Source organism: Marmota flaviventris, chromosome 2, assembly GCF_047511675.1.
Source record: "Marmota flaviventris isolate mMarFla1 chromosome 2, mMarFla1.hap1, whole genome shotgun sequence".
In the NCBI taxonomy this organism is placed as follows: domain Eukaryota; kingdom Metazoa; phylum Chordata; class Mammalia; order Rodentia; family Sciuridae; genus Marmota; species Marmota flaviventris.
Genome location: NC_092499.1, coordinates 184,316,900 through 184,337,708, shown reverse-complemented (window position 1 = coordinate 184,337,708; position 20,809 = coordinate 184,316,900). Strand labels below are relative to the sequence as shown.

Below are 20,809 nucleotides of genomic sequence, written 5' to 3'. Positions count from 1 at the left end.
TTACTGTTAGTCACAATTGCAACATTGAAAATATGAGATAATATATAAAATTATTAGAACTACTAAAAATGTTTAGGAGTATCACTAGGTGTAAGAGATTATGCTAAAAATAATATCATTCCTATAAATAATTGGAAACCATAATAAAATAACCACATAAAATATAAGATATTTAAGAATGAATGCAACAAGGAAAATCCAAAAAGCAAGGAGTTTATGAAAAAAAAATTATGAAACTGCATTTAAGAGCACAAAAAGAATTCTGAATACAGCAATAAATATATCACACCATTATATAAAAGACCCCAGCAGTATAAATAAGGAAGTAAGTAACTTCTAGGTGTTTCTAGTAAAACTTATAAGAGGGTTTTTCCATAGTAATTGACAAGCTAATCTTAAAATTTCTATAAGAGAACACAGTGTCGAATTTTTGAAGACTGAAGACAGTTGATTTGCCCTACTATCTACCTGATTGCAAAGCCACAGTCACTAAAACAGTGTGGTATTGATGCAGTAAAGAGAAATTCACCTGCAGATCTGAGTAAAATGGCTGTTCCAAGACAGGCCTACTAATATGTGGGGGCTTTAAAAAATTTGGACAAGAAAGGATATACTTCATGATGTTGCAGCCACTGGACATTAGAATTTAATGGACAAAATAAACAAAATGAGCAAAGAGAATCCCTACTTCACACCATACAACAGCTCAAATTCCATTAAAAACCTAACTGTAGGAAGGAAAAGTCTCTTTGTGGCAAAAGATAAGATACAAAAAAGTAAAAAGAGAAGGTTCAGATGTTTACAGTCATATAATAGGAAAAGTATATAAATTCAGAACATAACGAATCCCTATGAAGCAAAAAGAAAAAAGAAGACAAACCAATAGAAAATGGGCAATGGCTATAATCAGAGATTTATGGAAGAGAAAGTAAGAATAGCTAAACAACAATGGTGAAGATGATCATCTCCTCCAGCAATTAAAGAAACAGGAGAGTTGTTGTGGTTGCTTTTTTTTTTTTTTTTTTTTACTATCAGATTTGCAAATATTAAAAGAGTCTGACAATACCAATTGTTAGAAAAAATAGGATACTTCAAAAATAAAGCCAGAAAAAAAAAAAATAAAGCCAGAAAAAGTGCTTTCTTTTCCAGGGCCCTTGAGCATGTATGAAAATATGATTACATGATTAGGTCTGATGAAAACCTCAAAACGTTCCAAAGGGGAAAAGTCTCTTAAAGACTATTCTCTGACCACGGCAGAGGAAAGCCAGGATTCATTTCTAGAATGTGTACCAAGAAAACAGCCACTTGGAAATGTGACCTAAATATGAAAAGCAGAATGTAAACACTTTCAGGAAAAAACATAGGAGAATATGAAATACACGAAACCTCTCCAGATAATGATTAAGTTGAATAAGAAATCAAATCTGCAAATGCAGTGTGTTTTGAGGATTATTGTAATAAAAATAGCATAATAAAGCTTGCAAAAATAAAGATGTTCTGTCTTCAAATGCCTATTTTTCTATGCTGTTCCTTTGGTCTGTCTTTCTATACACATCTAAAAATGCAGTAAAAAAATGAACTATTTCTACAAGTACATATTTACATGTGCATTATGCACTTGCATATGCACATTTGCATGCATATAGACCTCCTTGAACATGTATGTACATATATGCATGCACACAATATAATCTCTGTTTTATATGGGAAAATAACATAGAGAAATACTGAAAGAACATAGCAAAAAATAGTACTGGTACTTCTTGTTAGTAATATTACCAGTGCCATGTAATTTATTTTTATTGTACATTTCCCTAATTTTCATAAATAAATATACATTAACTTTATAATTCAAAGAGTAAAAATAAGTTTACTAATTAGAAGAAGAGTCTTGAATATTGTTGAAATAGCAGCATATGCCTAAGTTTTAGTTGTTTTCCTTTGTTTCGTTGGATGGTTTGTTTTTGGTTTTTAATATTAAGGGGTTTTTTTTTTACTATTGTTCTCTGTTATTTGCAAATTAGAACTTTTCTAATACTTCTTCACCTCCATTTTTCTTCCATTTTATCTTTTTAAATTTATTTTAATGGGGAGTCAGCTCCATCCCCTGGGAGTTGCTAGAGCCGGTTGATAGAGCTCCAACTTTGTCCCCGTACCAAGATCCTTGAGCATCCTCCAGGAGGCCTGAGACAGGGAGCAGCCTGTGTCCTTAACTCCCTCACCTGGGATATCTTCATGATAGATCCCTATCACCAAAGCTCTCTTCGCAGTCCTTTCCCTCAAGCCTTCTGCAAGAATGGCCATATGATCTCCATCTCCACGTAAGGAGGCTCGGAGAGGCAATTCAAGTTCATATAAACACTGCATATATTTGGGATGTGCAGCATGATGTTTTGAGGTATGTCTACAGTGTGGAGTGGCTAAATCAAACTACTTGATTCTCATTTCTATTGCACACATTCTGATCTCTTTTTCCCCACTGTCTGTTACAGATTGTTAGATTTCCTCCACGGTTATGATCTTCTCTTAGAGGATGTTTATCTCTTTTGTCTTTTGGCCCCAAATTATGGGAGAGTTTTGCCACCAGTCCTCTTTATTACTGACCCACTTCTCCATGCTATAGGATCAGTTATTTTGTGTCAATCCCATTATTATGCATTTTTTCAATATCATACCATTTTCCCTAATCTAACCCATCTATTCTGATCCCCAGTGCTTTTGCCCACGTCTTCCTCTTTCTGAAATTATCTTTACCCCATTTGTGTTTCTCCTCTGTGAAGCCTTCTTTGACTTCCCTGGGCTTAGTGAATCAAGATTCCTCTTCAGATCCTACTTACTCTGAAGATGCCCCATTATTACTACATGATCATGAGATTTGCAATCATATCTTCACAAGTCTGTTTCTCCACTGGATGGAAAATCCCTCAAGATCAAGGTTTGGGTCATGGGCATTCTTACAGTGGCCCAGAGGACATTCTCACCAATACTCAGTATGTAAGACTTTTCAGATTTTGCAGTTCCAATGGTTGTGATTTGGCTCATATCCGTGTAATTACTTGAGACGTTATACATGTTATTTTCCTATTCTTATTACCTCTTTCATAACTTCTGACAATAGCCTCATCCTTTTTCCTCTTGCCTTGTCTGTCTTCTTACTGATTTGCAGGAACTCATTATGAATTCTGATTTCATTATATGAAATCCTCTGCTGCTCTGAACACAAGAAACACTTTCACCCTCTGTAAGCCTCCTCCTTTTTGTACTTATGTGTCCTTTGTTACACCAAAGTTCTAATTTCACTGGACTCAGCTTATCAACATTGTTTTATTCATGAAAACTTTTCCTACTGCTAGATGCTATATATATTCTCCTATATTTTCTCTTAAAATATTTATTTATTTTTTTATATTTAGGTCACATTTGCCAGTGGTCATTCTGGTTAATGTTTCTGAATTAAGGAAACAAAGAACTTGCTCTTTGGGAAATCAGGGAATAGATTTAGACAAGGATTTGGCTCTGCCTCTGATAGTCAGCTTGTAGGGCCTGCTGTGTAATAAATAACCCTCAGATCTTAGTTGGCAGAACAAATCTTTATTTGTCATTCACAGCAGCTGCAAGTAGCCTGTGGATCCGAGACTCTGCCCCAAGCTGTGAGGGAATCATGGATCTGCTTATTATGGGGACCGGGCTGAAGGTGCAAACTGTATCTGGTTGGAACGTCCTGGTATCATGGTAGAGGGACAAAATAAGAGAGATGAAAGAAACTTATAATGTCTCTATAAATTTCAAGCAAGTCACATGATAGCTCTACCATTAAAGAGGCAGGAAGACGATTTTTGCCTTCTGGGAAGAATGGCAGGGCACAAAGAGGATGAAAAGTTGTAAATAAATAATACAATCTACCATGACATCTCTCTCTCCCAAACCACATGACAGAGGGTCTGTTAAGAGCCACAGACATTCAGATAGGTATTTGGGAAAGATCGTTCCAAAGCTGTCCACTTAGAGCTTACTATCTACTGTGGGTCTCCTGGAGATGTGGATATACTGCAAAAGGGCAAACGACCTGTTGACGGCTACAGGTTAGTCCAGGGGCTGAGGCTCTGGACACATTCATTTCTGGTGCAAATGAAAGTGAGGAGATCTTCCTCACCCCAGACCTTGAACTATTCCAAACTCCAGTGTGTCCAAGGCTCTGGCACCACCTTCCAGTACCCTGGCCCCCATCCTGGCCTGGCTGGATTTGATACTGAGCTGCTGGTTAAGTGAAGGGGATAATAAAAGAGGAAGAAAATAGGAGAGAAAAGAAACAACAACAACAACATACACACATATCCCATTGGCAAGGGAAATTCTGCTTGGCCTTCCAAATGCAAAACAGGCCTCTCATAGTTTGGCTTGGCTTTCTTATTAAAAAAAAAGAAAAGTGAGTCTTGGCTTAACATGCAGCCATTCACCACCTCTACCTGGCCAGTCTCTGCCCCAGCTTTGTTCTGCTCAGCAACAGATAATATGGCTAGACATGCCCAAACAGCTGCTTGTCAGTGTGCCCATGTCAGTTTCTCAAGACCTAACCCAAACAGCAACACCTCCCACAAAGCAGCACTGTGGGCTGCTTGTGACCACACTCTGCCCTCCGTAATTAGAATGGAATCTGAGCTCACCCTGGAATGCATGGGACGTGCAGAAAGAGCCCAGCCGCATGGGTCCTCCAACCATATGTCCCAGAAGAAAGGCACAACGGGTGGAAATGTGCACTGGGGGGAGCACCAGTCTCTTCCATTTGCCTGTGATTCACTCCACACTAATCAACTCTGGAGGATTCACCCAAAACAGCACTCCTGAAATACAGTAAGCATCACACAAGCAGCGCTCTAAGTGTGGTCCCTGGACCCAAAACAACAGCCTTGACTTGGAAATTATAAAAAACACAAATTCTCAGATTCTACCCCAGACCTGCTCCATGGCAGCACTGAAGATGGACCCATACATCTGCATTTTAACAAGTCTTCCAAGTAATCCCGATGCCTGCTGAGGTTTCAGAACCACAGTAACCCAAAGGTAAACAGTCCCTGGGGTTCATTCCACTGGGGAGGGAGCACTTATTTCATGGAGGAAAGTCACTTTAATTATAGTCCCCCAATAAAGTTTGAGATCAAAATCCCCCCCTGGCAAACTTCACCAGCAAATTCAATCAGTATAATTTGTCACAGGAGGCAAGGGACACGCGCCACAGTGAGGAAACGCAGCAGGGCCACGTGGTTATGAGCCTGCCCTCTGGGGCCCAGATTGCCTGTGTTTGAATCCCAGCACTACCCTCCTGCAGGTGACCTTGAGAAAGTTACTTAAAACTTGTTAAAGTAACAAGATTTCAGCCTCTTAGTGCTGAGCTAAGGCAGTGTTCTCCAAGCATGGTTTTGAGCAGGCTCATGAGCACCACCCAGAAGCCTGTTAGGATCAGTTAGTTGATCAGGCCCTACCCCTGATCAACTGTAGTATGTATTGTTTTGTAACAAAAGAATCCCAATCTCAGCAATTATAAACAACAAACATGTAACATCCCGCAGTTTCTGTGTCAGAAATGTAGATACCATGTATCTCCATGCCTCTGGCCCGGGGTATCAGGTAAGATTGTGGTCAAGTTGTCAGAAGCTATGGGCTCCTGTGAAGACCCAGCTGGGGATGGGTCTGCCACCAAGCTCACTCCTGTGGCCAGGGGCTTACCTCAGTTCCTGGCCGTGTGGGCCTCTCCGTGGGACTGCCTCAGAACAGAGCAACTGCTTCTCCCAGGGCAAGTGTTCCAATGGAGAGCAAGAGAGAATGAGCCCAAGAGAGAAGTCAAGCATTTTTTTAACTTAGTTTCTGAAGTGACATCCCATCCCGTTTGCTGTGTTCTTTAGAAACACATCAATAAGCCAGTGGACACTCACAGGGAGGGGATTACACAAGGGGACCAACTTAAGGAGGACCATCTTAGAGACTGTGAACCACACCACTGCCTTTGAAACTCTGGAGGTGGGTACTAGCTGCCTGTGTTTCAACAGCCCTTCAGGTGATTCAGATATACCAAGGTTTGGATGAGATGATGGAGGCAAAGCACCTCACATGGTACCAGGCACAAGAGTACTCAAGGATGAGCCATTTAGGTTATCATGATAATTACTGATGGCATCATCTGAACTTGGCATTCAATCTTTCTGCCTGCACCCAAATATCAAGTCATATACACCAATATTTTTCAAACGTAGCTGAACCTTCGCATCATCTGTGTAGCTTTTAAATATCATGTGTGGTCTACAACCTAGGCAAAGAAACAGAGTCTCTAGGGATGGGGCCCCTTCATCGATATTTTTAAAGCTCTCTGGGTAATTCTAATATGCATCTAAGATTGAGAAACACTTGGAATAGAGTCAGGAAACTGGTATCTCAACATTTTCTTCACTATTAGTCAACCTTTTTGGTGCTGGTGTGTTGGCAAAAGAATCACTTATTCGTGGTTAAAAAAAAAATCAAAACAACAAAGACTATACTTTCAGGGGTCATTTCTACAGTATGTTACTAGAGAAGTTTCTCCGATTGTGTCAAGTACCAGAAACCACGAGGAGGAGTTGAGTGTTCTCTTCTGAGCATGAAGTTGGTCCTAGATGTTGCATTACTGCAACTGCCTTTTGCCATTGATAATCATTCTTAATTCTCTTTAGAGATTAAGAGGGAGAGAATACAATCCGAGTGGTCTCCATTATTAAGGGGGGAAAACATCAAAACTTAAATACAAAATATACAAAGAAGAAAATAAATGACAAAGCTCTTACATGCATATCTTGGTAAATCACCCTACATCCTTCCTGCCCCTTTGCCTTACAGCTTCTTCCCATTTTACTCTAACCTCTGGGAAGGAACTTTGTTGTCCTGTCCACTGAGCAAATAGAGATGGACACATGAACATGCACATATTTGCACCACAGCACATGGCTCAAATGCTTGCAAATCAGAGCACTGGGGGAAAAAAAAGGAGAACCCATGTGTTCTTTCCACTCATGAAGGAAAATCATGCAGCAACTTAGCTCTACCTGGGGTGGCTGGAAATCATGCTGTTGAGCAAGAGGGGCAAGGCCATGGGCCGATGCAGAACCTGGGGTAGTAGGACCATTCTTGCCATAAGACCTCTACAGAACCTAGCTCAGCCAATCTGCTCTTCTCCTTCCTGGCAGGCAGAATCCTCAGCCTGCCAACCCCTGGCCTAAAATACACCCTGATACTAAGCAAGCTTATGTAAGGGCAGCTTCTCTACCCGCCCCCCAGCAAGGCCTGGAAGAGATCAGCTCAAATGTGGGCTCTGTCCCAGGCACCTCCCCAACCTTCCCCTATGGGTTAGGTTGGGGGAATCTGAGCTCTGGTGGTTCTGGTTAACATCACAACCCAGCTGTGCTGACCAGGGAATCATCAGAGGCTCAGATGCTGCTCCAGAATATTCTCCTTGGGAGCTCCCACCAGAGGACTAATTAGCTCAAAACCGTACCTTTCACAGGACTGTTTAGATAGAAATAAAGAGAACACAAGAGAACTTTATCCTAATTTTAAAAATCAATAAATAAACCTCCTCTCCCACAGAACTCGCGAGCCAGCTCCGTGTCTGATGACTAGCCAAGGCATTCGGGACCCAAACCCACTGCTGACAGCTGTGGGGCAGCAGGACAGGAAGAGCCCTGGGGGTGGGAAGGACAGCTGGCAGGGCCACCGACGTCAAGAAGCAAAAGCTTCAGCTCCAGAGCCCTGGGTACTTTCCCTGGTTAGGTCACCTTGGCAGGTCCCTTTGAGGTTCTCTAATCTCCAAAAATGGGATGGTGAGGGTGAAGGTTTGGGGGGGGATAAAATAAGATGATACATGTAAGAGGGCTTAGCAGGCATTAATCACAAAGTGAGTATCTTTTTTAGGACAAGTAGAGGAGAGGAGGAGGAGGAGGAGAAAAGGAGATGATGTCCAAGAGCCAGCAACAGGAAAGCTCTCCTCTGGTGGGACTGGGGACCCCACAAGACACAGGAAGCTTGCCGGCCAGCTCTTGGGGACCCTTAGTTTGGGCCATGCAATACAGGAGCCATTTCGGTCCTTGCTTATCTCCAAAGCATACACCCGTGAGTGCTCTCCTTTAGGAAACCTCTAGCAACCATCCAGAGTGGACATGGGCTAGATGCCGGCCAACAATTCTGGGGCTGGCTGAACAATTCAGTAATGAACCTTTCCCAATTCTGGTAATATCTACTCGCCATCCAGATTTCTCTAAAATTTGCCCCTTTTAAGCCTGAGCCTTTATCCAAATGATTTCCCAAAAAAAAAATGCATCTCACGCTTATTGTCCACACAACAAAACCCCTCGTTGGTCAGTGAGGTGTCTGGCCAGCCCCAGGACCTCCGAGTGACTTCTTTACTTTCTTGACCCACTGCCCATCTCTCCCTTGACTGGCGTGTCCTCCCCCAAGGAAACAGTTGTACCTTCACAGACTGCCAGGTTGGGCCCCTGACAATTTCAATAAAAATAATGTTAACAATGGAGTCGCCATCTACATCAACTACTTTTAAGTGGTATTTCTCTCTCTCTCTCTCTCCCTCTCCAACATTCTCCTTTCATGAACTCTGTAACAAAAAGGCTGAGACTGACAGTTCCAATGCCATGTTCAAACTCCCAAGACCCCAAAATAAAAGAATTTTTTCCAATTTGACATCTGCAACAATTTCCTACACCCAAACTGCATCAGCACACACGCACTGTACAATTAAGAATAAAATTGGGTTGGATCTGCAAACATTTGCAAACAATTCTTTATTTTATTATAACCTCTTGTTTAGAAAGAAGCAAAAAAAAAAATGCTTCCATGACAAATGTTTGCCTCCTGGCCGGAGGTGTACATCCAGGAAGCACTGCCTTCCACTGTGGAGGGGACGGGGATGGAGGCCTGGCAGCCGCAGCAGGCCCTCCTTGCCCACTCGTAATGAGCTGTAGGAAAGGACACCGTGGCCTACTTTTTAGGAAACCTGCTGCCAAATCCAAATGGAGAAGGAGGGGAACATGGGGAATGAAAGGAGCTTTGATTCTGGAAATTATGACTTGATGACATTCTTCTCCTCTTCCTTATAATCTGTATGACTGTAGACACGACCTTAATTATAGATGGGCAGGTGGGGCAGACCGAGAACAGGGCTGCAGCTAGAATTTGTGGCTGTGGAATTGCTGGGTTTGGAGGATCCAGCTTCTCCTTGCACGTCAGCTGCTCTCCTGGTCTCTTTCTGATTGGGCAGCACCCTCGGGGAGGACGTCTCAAATGCTAAGTGGACAAGAGGATTCCCTGCCCTGATCAAATCCTGTAAGGAAAGGGACAACTATAATAAAGCCATTTCACTGTCATCTGAACCACAGTGAGGCCCCATTCTCGTGCCTCATGCTGGATACATCTATGCAGTGTCACAAAAGGAAGGGGGAACGAATGACATCCTTGAGGAGCAACTCCTCTCTCTGGTTCATCTTCTCACTGAATTCAGGTAATAATCAAGATAAGGTTGTTACCTTCCATTTTAAAAATTAGGAAACAGAGTCTGAAAGATTAGGTGCCTACTCTGAGGTTGCCCATCTGTGAAAGGAAAGAACCAGAATTGGAAACAGGGAGGACGAGTCCCTCTTTCCGCCTCTTGTTTCAGGCCCGTTTCCTTCCCAATTCATCTTTAGAGGTCACCCCTCTGCCTAAAATCCATAATGGTCCCTCTTTCCCAAAGAACAGAGTCCAAAGTTGGGTTGAATATCTGGCAGGGCTGGGTGCTGAGCAAGGGGCGATGGCAGGGGTTCAGTGATACAGGGCAAGGTAGAGTGGCGTGTGTGCCCCGTGGAATGGCCTGTGAGCTACTCGTGCACACAGGAGCCCAAGGTGGAGAGTCCAGTGCCTGCTCTAAGAGGTTGTCTATTAACCATGAATGAAAAATGTAAGAAGGGAGAGAGGAAGGGAGGAAGTTGCTGAGCATGGAGGGATTCATCCCTATACCTGAGGCTGGGTTTCCAGCAGATCCCTGTTGTGTGGCACCAATCTACCTTCTGCACTAATTTTGTAAAGACTAGGAGAATTGCCGGGCACAGTGGTGCACATTTGTAATCCCAGCGGCTCAGGAGGCTGAGGCAGGAGGATTGTAAGTTTGAGGCCACCCACAGCAATTTAATGAGGCCCTAAGCAACTTATATGTGTCCCTATCTCAAAATTAAAAACAAAAAAGAGGTGGGGATGTGACTCAGTGGTCACACTCAGCACTCCTGGGTTAAATCTCTAGTAACAACAACACAAAAAAAAGACTAGGAAAATGAGGAGGTTGAGAAAGTTACCTCCAACACACACACACACACACACACACACACAGAATATATGCACATAGACACACACATACAAACACATGCACATACATAAACACAAATACACACACAAGTACACACACACCCTCATAAACATACACACAGTAACCCATACACACATATACACACATGCATTTGCACACGTATACATGAACACAAGCATTCAAACCCACATGCATGCAAGTGCACACTCACACACATTCACACCTTCACCCACACGTACATACACACACAAACACACATGCAATCATGAACACATACACACACTGCTTAAAATAAGAGATCATGTGGGTTTTGGTATTGGAGAGAGTTCTCCATACTCTTCACTAGACATGCTGTAGACCAGGCCTGGAGGATTGGAAGGAATTGCTACACCTGCAAGAACACCTCTCTCCCTCCCTCCCTCCCTCCCTCCCTTCCTTCCTTCCTTCCTTCCTCCTTGTGCTTCACTACTCCATTTATGGTTTATGGATAACAACTTGGCAGCAGGCTCCCAGCTCTCTGCCTCAGGCTCCCGTGTGAACCTGTGTAGCTTACAGGTCATTGAACAAGGCGCCGTCTAGGACCACGGAAAAGTCAACTGACCATACCTTAAAGACATTGTCCCCATCAGAAATTGTCCCCAACCTGCTGATGACCACGCCCCAGTTTTTATCATGCTGCTTCAGAAGGGAAGAGCCATGCTGATCGCTGCGCCTGCCCTTGGCAGGTACTACCCATATGTCCCCCACTTCTATTGTTTTCCCAACCTTTTGGGGAAAGTCTTATAATTCTTCCTCTTTCCCATGGTTAAGGGAATGGGAACACAAAGAAAGCGAGTCACTTGAATAACACCACATAGAAAAAGACCAAGCTAGGGTTAGAACCCATCTGCCTAACTCTGTTGCCAACTCTGACCTGGGTGACAGCGCTCCATGGGGGTTCATTATTAGTAATTGGCAATAATGCCCATCCACCAGGTTTAAACCAAAGATGATGCCAAGGGACCAGAAAAGGAGACATTTAGCAATTTTTGAGTTCTGGGATCCTGTGGAACCTTGAAGAACAAAGGAAAATGGAGCTGCCCTTCTGGGGTCAGGGCTCAGAGGATGCATAGGAAGTTGAGAATTTGGCTAAGAGTGACTTCACCTCATAAGTCCCAAATATAGAGCAAGAATGACCTCCAGGACTCAGGTGAGAGAGACTACCTAAGTGGGGGGAAGCTAAGAAAAAGGGCATCAGGAACTATATCCATGGGCTGGGGATGTGGCTCAAGCGGTGGCGTGCTCGCCTGGCATGCGTGCGGCCCGGGTTCGATCCTCAGCACCACATACAAACAAAGATGGTGTGTCCGCCAAAAAAAAAATAAATATTAAAATTCTCTCTCTCTCTCTCTCTCTCTCTCTCTCTCAAAAAAAAGAACTATATCCATGAACTATGGGTACAAATCCAGAGAAATGCTCCCCAATCCTTGCTGTTCCCTAGTTTTTCATTCATTGTTCATTCAACTCCAAGATTTATTTTAATTGAACACCTACTTTGAGCCCTCACTGCACTATACACGGTGCTCCCAGAGCACAAGTTCTAATGAAGAAGCCAGGCAGTAGCGGACATGGATGTGTGGCATCGTGTCCAGTGGTGTTCTGTGATTTGGTGAAAAATCAAACAGTGTGAAGTGTCCAAGTGACGGCGTCATCCTTTAGGTAAGGGGGCCACTCTGTCATGTCACACCGTTTCTTTTTGAAAAGGTTGCATGAAGCAAAATCTGGATTAAGTGAAGAATCAAGCCAAGCAACTTTCTGGGGGGCACATGTCGAGGTAGGAGAGATGATCTGCTGGAGGGTGATTTGTAACATCACTAAAACCCAGGTGTGGCAATGTGAGTAAGAGGGATTAGAGCCAAACCGGGGACTAGCACCTCCATATTGCAGACACTATGCTTCAATTAATATGACCTGAAATCTCATGAACAATTCTTGCCAGGGGGATTTCCCATTTTTGACTCAAACTGACAATTTCTGGAATCACAATCCTTTTTATCTGAGTGACTACTTAACTTATATCCCACCTATTCTACCTCGGAACAGGAGGATTCTTTTAGCTGAAGATTTATTCCTGGTACTTTCCGCCATGACAGACTCAGTACACCATGCTGCCTGCCGTGTTCTGGGCTCATTTCTATCACCCTCCCTCCCAGCTTTATGTCATTCACATGTCCTCTGTCTCCTCCTCCAAGGGAAGGATGGAGACACCCAGTGGAACATGACCAAGGACAATGGTCTCACCACTGGAGACCTCTTTCCCAGGGCCATCAGCCTGTTTTTGATTGATAGTTCAAAGCATGGCAAGGGCCTGACAGATGTGACACAGAGAAAACAAGTCCGGTTAACTAGGATGAATGATAATTATTACCAATGCCATTCGTCTCCTAATCCGTATTTCACCTTCGTGACCATAGGTTTCACGTGACACTGCCTGGTGTGCAGTCGATCTCCCAGATCCCAGCAACAAACCCACTCTTTGGTCTCTGTCACTGTGTAATGGAGTCAGGAGGCGGGAGGTGCCCTGGTATGACTTCTGAGCAAGCACACACGGAGCGCCTGCGTCATCCCATCCTCCCCCCTGTGTTTGCAAACAAACTCCTTTAATCATCTCTCCCAGAAGCTCTTTTTGAATCAACAACAAACTCATCGCCTCGTGGTCTGTGGCAGCCGCTATCCTCTGTGGAAATGTAGAAGGACACGTGCCTCCTTTTCCAGCCCTCCTGCCTTCCCTCTTGGAGCCAAGGGGACCACGAGAAGTGAGACCATGGACAGAAGTGCCATTGTTCATTCTAGCTGCTTCTGTTCCGAGGCTCATGCCCCTCACCCTTCAACATCCCGCCCATGTTTTTGAGGCCTAAATTCTGATTCCCCTCTCTTCCTTCATAGGCCTCAGGCCTCTTCTGGAGATGACTTTAGAAGCTGGCTTCTCTTTCCTCGACGTGTTAACCCTAGGCTCTGGTCAGCTCTCCCCTCCACCACAGTCTTCCTGCTCCCTCTCGCTCCTTCTTTCCATCTCTCAGGACGCCTCTTTTGCCCTGGACTTAGTTCATCACGGATCTCCCAGGCTCTGGTTACCTCTTCTGATCTTTGGTCACTGAAAAAATTTGCCCAGGCCAAATGGCACTTTGAGGCCACTTCCAGCCACTGTCACCTAGCTGTCTGAAGCCACACCGTAACAAATTCAAGCTCTTTTCCTTCCTTCGATGGCTTGAAATCCACCTTCCTGTCACTTGACTGTTTCCAGTTTTTAACTTCTCACTCTGTCACCTCTCCCAAGGTCCCCGTCACGTCCACCCTGTCAACTGATGTCCTTCTGGTTGGTGAGAATCCAACAGGGCAAATCAGTGACCTAGATGGCTTCCCCCACCCCACGGAAGATTACATCTTCAGATGGGAAAGTCACGAAATTGTCAAGCACTCTGCTTTTAATTTAAAGAGACTTTCAGCAAGTATCTGGACAGCCCAAGTCCCTGTCATTGCAGCTATTTTTTTTTTTTTTTCTTGCTGGGATGGTCTTTGATCAGCCCCCGAAATGCATTTTCCATTTGCTGCATTGCATTTGCTCGATGGCCCTTTAGTTTATAGCATGCAGATTTTACAAATGCATTAAGGTCACCCCTCTGTGCAAAAACCTGGACAGATCCAGGTCAGGGCTGCACCAGCCGCTGTGCAGAAGTAAAATGAAACCGAGTAATTGAGCTTGAAATACACAGGGAATTGAAGTCAAGCAGGAATTTGTCTCCATTTTCTTCTCTGTTTTCTCCATGGGCTCTGCCTATGGTGAGTTCCCTTTGCTGCCAAAGGAGATGGTTCCAAAGCTTATCCAGTTTAATCATCTGTAAAATGGGAATGGGACTATCTGCCTACCTACTCATAGGAATATTCTCTTGCTCAAATGAGAGTCAGAAAGCTTTGGAAGAGAACTGAAAAGGGCTCAATAAATGTGATGAATTTTGTAGCATCCTTCCCCCAAGTGCAAGAATTGACTTAACGGCTCTCCATGGTCAGAGAATTCACCCCAGGAAAACCTAATGCCTTGTGTGGCAAAGAAGGCCAAGGAAAGTCCAAACATCATTAAGCCCATTGAAGGTCTCACGCATTGTTTTATATTTCCAAAAATGAAGCACTCAAGGCAATATAAGAAATAGACAACTATGTTTTACATGTTTTGATTTGTATTTGCTGAATGCTGAACAATTAATATGCATTCACCTTTGATGCTAAAATGACTCTGGAGATGATAATAGGGTAACACTTACCAGACACCATCTGCCGGGCCCTGAGCTAAGATCATTGCAAATATATCTCACTTAATGCACTCAGCTTCCCAGTGAGCTTCTTGGCCATTATAACCTTCCTCCACTGACAAATGAAACCAGGCTGAGTTGAAGGAAATTGAGGAAACCTCACAGCTGATAAAGATGGAGCTAGAAATGCATGCGGAGGAATGGAAGGAAGAGAGGTGGGCTGCTTCTAGAAAAAGGAGAGATGCTTCAAGACCCCTCTGTATTCCAGTTGCTGTCTCCCCACAAACTCATCTTTATTTTAACTTTCAAAATGCAAACCTGTTTTTGTGAGCAGAGAACAGGGAACAACTCCCAACCCACTTCGAAGGGTAAAATTGCAAAAAGTTGCCAGGCCCTTCCCCAATTTCCTTGCCCAAGACAAGCAGCAGCTGGGGTTTATCTACCCTAAGTCAGGTTTCAGGAGCTGCAGCTGAGGGAAATTTCAGGGTGCAATAGTTTACGAGTTCAGAGTTGAGAAATGTCATTTTTAAAAACGCACGTGTCGGGGGGATGGGGGGGATGGCGGTTCTGCTGCTAATAACAGCTTGAAAGCAACCAGTAAAGCGTTCATAAAAACAAACAAAAAAATAAAAATGAAAACAAGAAAACAATTCATTTGCTGCCTTTGCCTTCTAACCTTATCAGTAAAATTCTTTCACTATTTAATTTTCGCTAAATCAGCTCATTTTTAATTAAATGCCCATTTGAGCCCTTCCTGAACAATATCTATAAAAATAGATTCAATATGCTAGCTTTGTCTGATACGCATACTTAAAACGAATATGTAGCTATTAAACTTTAATTTTTTAAAATAACCTTTCTGTGTGCTACTTCCAATCATCTTGTGAACCAACCATGCTATGATAAATGGTGACATAATTTATTAGTTTCTAATGCTGGCTTACAGACACCAGGTGAATTTCCAAAGGAGCATCCAGGGGGCTATTTTCAAAACACGGATGACCTAGTCTTACTCCCAAGATGGTCTGTTGAGCAGATATTGAATAGAACCAATGTGTGAGTTTTAAGTTTGGCCTCACTGGAATGAAATACCTGACACAGGCTACTTACAAAGTAAAAAAGCGACTTGTTTTGGCTCGTGGCTCTGGAATTTCAGGTCTAATTTTGGCAGCCCCATTGACGTGGTCCCCTAGCAAGGGAATAAGAAGAGTTTGTGTCAGATTGATGTGTTACACATAGCACAAGCCAGGAAAAGGAGAAAGAGAGAAGAAAGAGCAGGATCCCACAATCCCCGGAGGGCATACACCCAATAACGGGAGGGCTTCCCAATAGGCCTCACCTATTAAAGATCCTCAGCAGCTCCCATTAGTGCCACCCTGGGGACATCTGGATCTTTGGGGAATACTCACCCAGACCATAGGCATCAGGTGGACATCTTTTTGCTTTGTTCTCATGATTCTAGTTCTCAATATACTCCTCTGGTAATCCTGGTATATAGTTGATTAGGGAACAGCTGGTTCAATCTAGTTCCCCCTAAAAGGTTTAAGAATTTAACTGGATAAAACAATCTAAGTGCTTAGAAAGAGCCTATTTCGGAGAACACAACTTTTCCTGGTCCATTACTCGACTATGTGTTTATCCAGGACCCAAAGACAAACTCATTTTCAAGGTCTGGTTGAAGAGAAGAGGTTCCCTGGGAGCTGAGAAGGATTCTAGTTTCTTTGTGCTAATGGACGCACCAAGGCCTCCTCCAACCCTCCTCAGCTCAGAGCTGGGCCAAGGCTCAAGGGCAACCATTGACACGTCCTTGGTGACTCCTCCTGGCTGACCTGTCAGTCCGTGTACACATCAACCTCTGACACACCGGAGGCCACAAGGCCTCTGCCCTGGACCTGATGGAAAGCAGAGATCCTGTCACAAGCACTTCTCATCCTACCCCTCTGCCCAGCCCATCACCGATGACAGTGCTTGGCCCTTTCTGCACCGGCAGGTACTGTCCCGTGGGTGTGTAGACCTCTTCAAGAAAGAACAAGAAAACGTCCCTGATGTTGTCCTGCCTGAGAAGTACCATAAATTCTGGGCATCATAATTCAAAGTGGGACAACAAGACACAAGAACAAGCCATCAGAATAACGAGAGGCTCCAAATCCATACCAATTCCGAGAAGAGGAGATATTGGAGTGTCGGCTTGAATTTGCTCCTAGGTGGTGGGGAATGGACGAGAAAAGTCCATTCAGTGAGAAAAAAGCTGAGCAGTCAAGAAATGTAAAGCAAGCTGGCACGGGGAACAGCATCCCGAAGGTGGGAGTGGTTCAGGAGAACGTTGAGACGAAGAGAATGTGGATTCTCATCCAAGAACAGTGAGAAACTATGGAAAGACTTTCAGCAGGATAGGACACAATCCAGGCTGTTTAGAGGGGATCACTCCTACTGTGTGGGCAATCTAGTTTGGAGGGGGCTAGAGTTCACTGAGGTGATCATTACCATCAAATACCTGCAGGTCACTGTGGAGAAAAGAATGATTTCATTCTATTAATACCCAAAGAGCAATCAGAAGTTACAGAAAGGCACATCCCAAATGCCTCCCCTCAATGATCAGAGTTGACACACAATGAAAAAGGTAGATTGCTTCCAGAGGGAATAGACACCTGGGGTTGAAGGTTGTACCAGTCTCCATAGCTTTACAACAGACCATCTCTAAAAAGGGTGACTTAAACCCACCACCATTATTATTTATGGGTTCCTGGGTTGGCTAGGTGGTTCTGCTCATCTGGGCTGGTTTGGGTTAATCTTGGCTGGGCACCTACCATGTACCTATCCTCAGCCTTGCAGGTTTGCTGAAGGAGGGCTCGTCTGAGATGGCCGGGGTGAGGACAACTCATTTCTCTGTGTGGTCTCATATCCTTCAGCAGGCCACCATGGGCTTATCCTTAAGGTGATGACAGAAAAGCAAAAGAACGGAAATAAAAACTCACAAGTACTTTTCCACACTTCGGTTTGCCTGAAGTTTCCTAATATCTTTTTTCCCCTAGAATTACATAGATATTTTATTTGTGTGCCTTGAACAATTCACCAAGCATTTCTCTCATTTTTTTAACTGGTTCATTTCAGTTATACATGACACTAGAATCCATTTTGACATAATTATACAAGCATGGAATTTATCTTGTTCTAATTCAGACCCCAGGACCTCTCCTGCCCCTCCCCTCTCCCCAACACTTGCTCCCTTCCCTCTATTGATTTTTCTGCCATTGACCCATAGGAAGTTTGCTAGTATCTTAATGGCTGAAGCAAGGTGCATGGCCAAGCCTGGAGGCCCAGGTGAGAAGGGGTTATAAAGTGAGAGTATGGAGAGCCCAGATCCAGGGAGGCCATTCATCGAGGCCATCGACACAATCTACCAGATACATTGAAGGAGAAGCAGAATGATCATTGAGGAGAGAAGATTTTGTGGAGCAGACTAGAATAGATGATCTTCATGAGGCCTCGTCACATCTCCAATTCTATTTGGAAGAACAAGTAGGGTACCAAGCAGAGACGCTACATGGAGAAAAAGAGTCACACCAGAGCCTGTGTCCCATAAATATGCAGGAAACTTCTGATGGAGCGTTACCAGGCTAGGGAGCTGACGGAAAGTGCATTCGCAGGCTTGGGCCCTCTTGCTCCCTAAGGAAGCACCACCCCTGGTCCTGGCTGCTCATCTCCCCACTTAAGAGCCACCATCTCCATTCCTCTGACACCCCGAGTCTGTGAGAACATCCATAGGGCGCAGGGACGGACTCGTTGTGTTTAATTCATCCACACTCAAGACACTGGATCATCTTACAGCTAGGATATTAACTGGGGGGGGGGGGGGGGGGGCTGAGGGAGCTGCCTAAGGAAACCACTCTATTCCAGGTCCGAAGCTCATTTCTAAATAAAGATATTAACTCATAAAGGCTTCGGGCCTAACTGAAGCTGACTTACGGAAACCAAGGGAATTAAACACATGTACACATATTCACGCAGTCACATAAAGTATTTAGAACCCAGATTTTTAAAGGCCAGAAGTATTGAAAATATAAAATAAAACCAGCCATAACTGTAACTACAAATAAAGTTTGCATCTTGCTAGCAAATGTGGGCTATAAAAATTCCAAGTTTTTGTGGTCTGGTTGCGGACAAGCCTATTTCCAAAGCTTCACACAGTGACAGAGACACAATTTACATACACATAAAACACGCACCAACAGCCGCCTACAAACTCACATATATAACAGCACAACACAAATATATCCACATACAAATACACACACCGGCACTCATGTATCCACACACAACAGGACGTTAATCCCCATATTTCCACAAACACACCCATAAATTAATTAGGTCCACAGACAACAGGTATTATCTTGCTACACATATGTGAATATGTACTTGGAGACAGATACCAAAAAATACATGTGTGTTTGCTGGGAATTGAACATCTTTACCTCTGAGCTATATCCCCAGTTTTTTTAATTTTTCATTTTGAGACAGGGTCTTGCTAAGTGACCCAGACTGACCTCGAACTTGCAATCTTCCTGCCTCAGCCTCCCGAGTTGCAGGGATTACAGGCATGCACCATCATGCCCAGCCAAAAGAGTTTATTTGAAAAACCAAAGGCCCTCATATACGCACAAACCCACACACACAGAGACACAGGCACACAGACACACACAGATGCAAGTTGCAAACACATTCCATTCGGTAACATACCATCGAGGGAACACACACACAGAGACAGGCACTCCTAATGCCAAGGCATCCATGTGCACCAAACACACACTCCTACACACACACATGTGTCCATGCACCTACCCACTCGGAGGGGCCATGATTGATCCCGTGTCTCCAACTTCATTGAGCATCCCTAGTTCCTCCTCTCATCAGCTCTCTTTCAATTCTAGGAAATCTTAGTCTCTCTGTTACAACACTTTTGCATGTTCTCTGTGGAGTCCTTTCAACCTCAGGTTCAAGACCACCTTCTCTATAAGGCCCTCCCCAACTACGGCATCACGTGAGTAGGACACTTAGTTCCTCTGTCACGTACCATTTAGGGGTTATAATAGTTCTCATCTCAACTTTGAAATCATACTTTCCCCTGTGATTGTTTAATGTCTGTTTCACCTGTTATTTATGCCCTAAGTCTAACACAGTGCCTGGCCAACAGTGGGTACTCAATGAATAATGAATGCACAAATTACTCGGAAGGAAGTCAGTATGCGATGTGCTTTTCAGACAGCTATCAGGGTGAGATTCTGGGAAATAGCGCAAAGCACACCCAGAATTATATTACCTTAGGAACAAATGATTCCAGTTATTTATGTAGTGATGTCTGAGTTTCATTGTCCAAGGGCTCTTCCTGGAACTGGCCTGCTCTGCAAACACACAGAATGGCCTCTCGGGGCTCTGAGGTGGAGGCAGGGAAGCCCTGAGGGACACAGATGCAGAGACTGGCAGTTAGAAGTCAGAGCACCCTAAAAGTAAGGATGGAGGCAGGACCCCCGCTGTCTCTACTGACTGCCAAAGTGGATTGAAAACCAACAGAGCGCAGGTCTCTGGGAAAGCGGATGCTGTTGGCAACTGTGGATAAAAGTGGAAAGAGGGGAAAACAGATCTTTAGCTGGCAATAATACTGCCCCAGGGAAACAGACCTGGAAATACTGAAGTGCCAAAGATAATGTCACCATCCAGGTCAAATCGATGAGACCAACCACTATGGCTAGGAATAGCTCAAGGCAAGCCAATCCCAAGAGAGGAGAGAGCAGAGCTGCTGGAGATATGACCTCAACACTTGGAAAGTCCCAGGCCCTTCCGACTCTCAGACTCACCAGCTGCAGAAAGGGGAGTCCTGTGGTTGGTAGTGTTCTGCAAACAACTCTAAGCCTTTGAAATACATGTGCAAAGCAAGAGTCATCTGGGGATGGAAAATGCAGCAGACTCATCTGGCCGTCGGGAGGCACGTGACGTACTGTAAAGTGAACTCACAACAGGGAAGCAGGCAGCTCTCTCCGCTGCCTTTTTTTTCCCCGTCCGTCCACCACACCTCCTGCCCCATGCCAGTGCTGATGCCAAGTCTAAAGTCAGTTTTCTAAAATAGTAATAGAAGTCAGGTCTATGGGCACTGTTG

At 44.1% G+C, this 20,809-nt stretch overlaps 1 non-coding gene across 1 annotated transcript; it reads left to right on the top strand.

Moving 5' to 3' along the window:
• Positions 1-6,520: 6,520 nt before the first annotated feature.
• On the top strand, positions 6,521-6,734 carry LOC114100621 (small nucleolar RNA U3). Its single transcript, XR_003584113.2, has one exon. It is a non-coding gene; the product is annotated as a small nucleolar RNA U3 (small nucleolar RNA).
• The last annotated feature ends 14,075 nt before the right edge of the window (positions 6,735-20,809 follow it).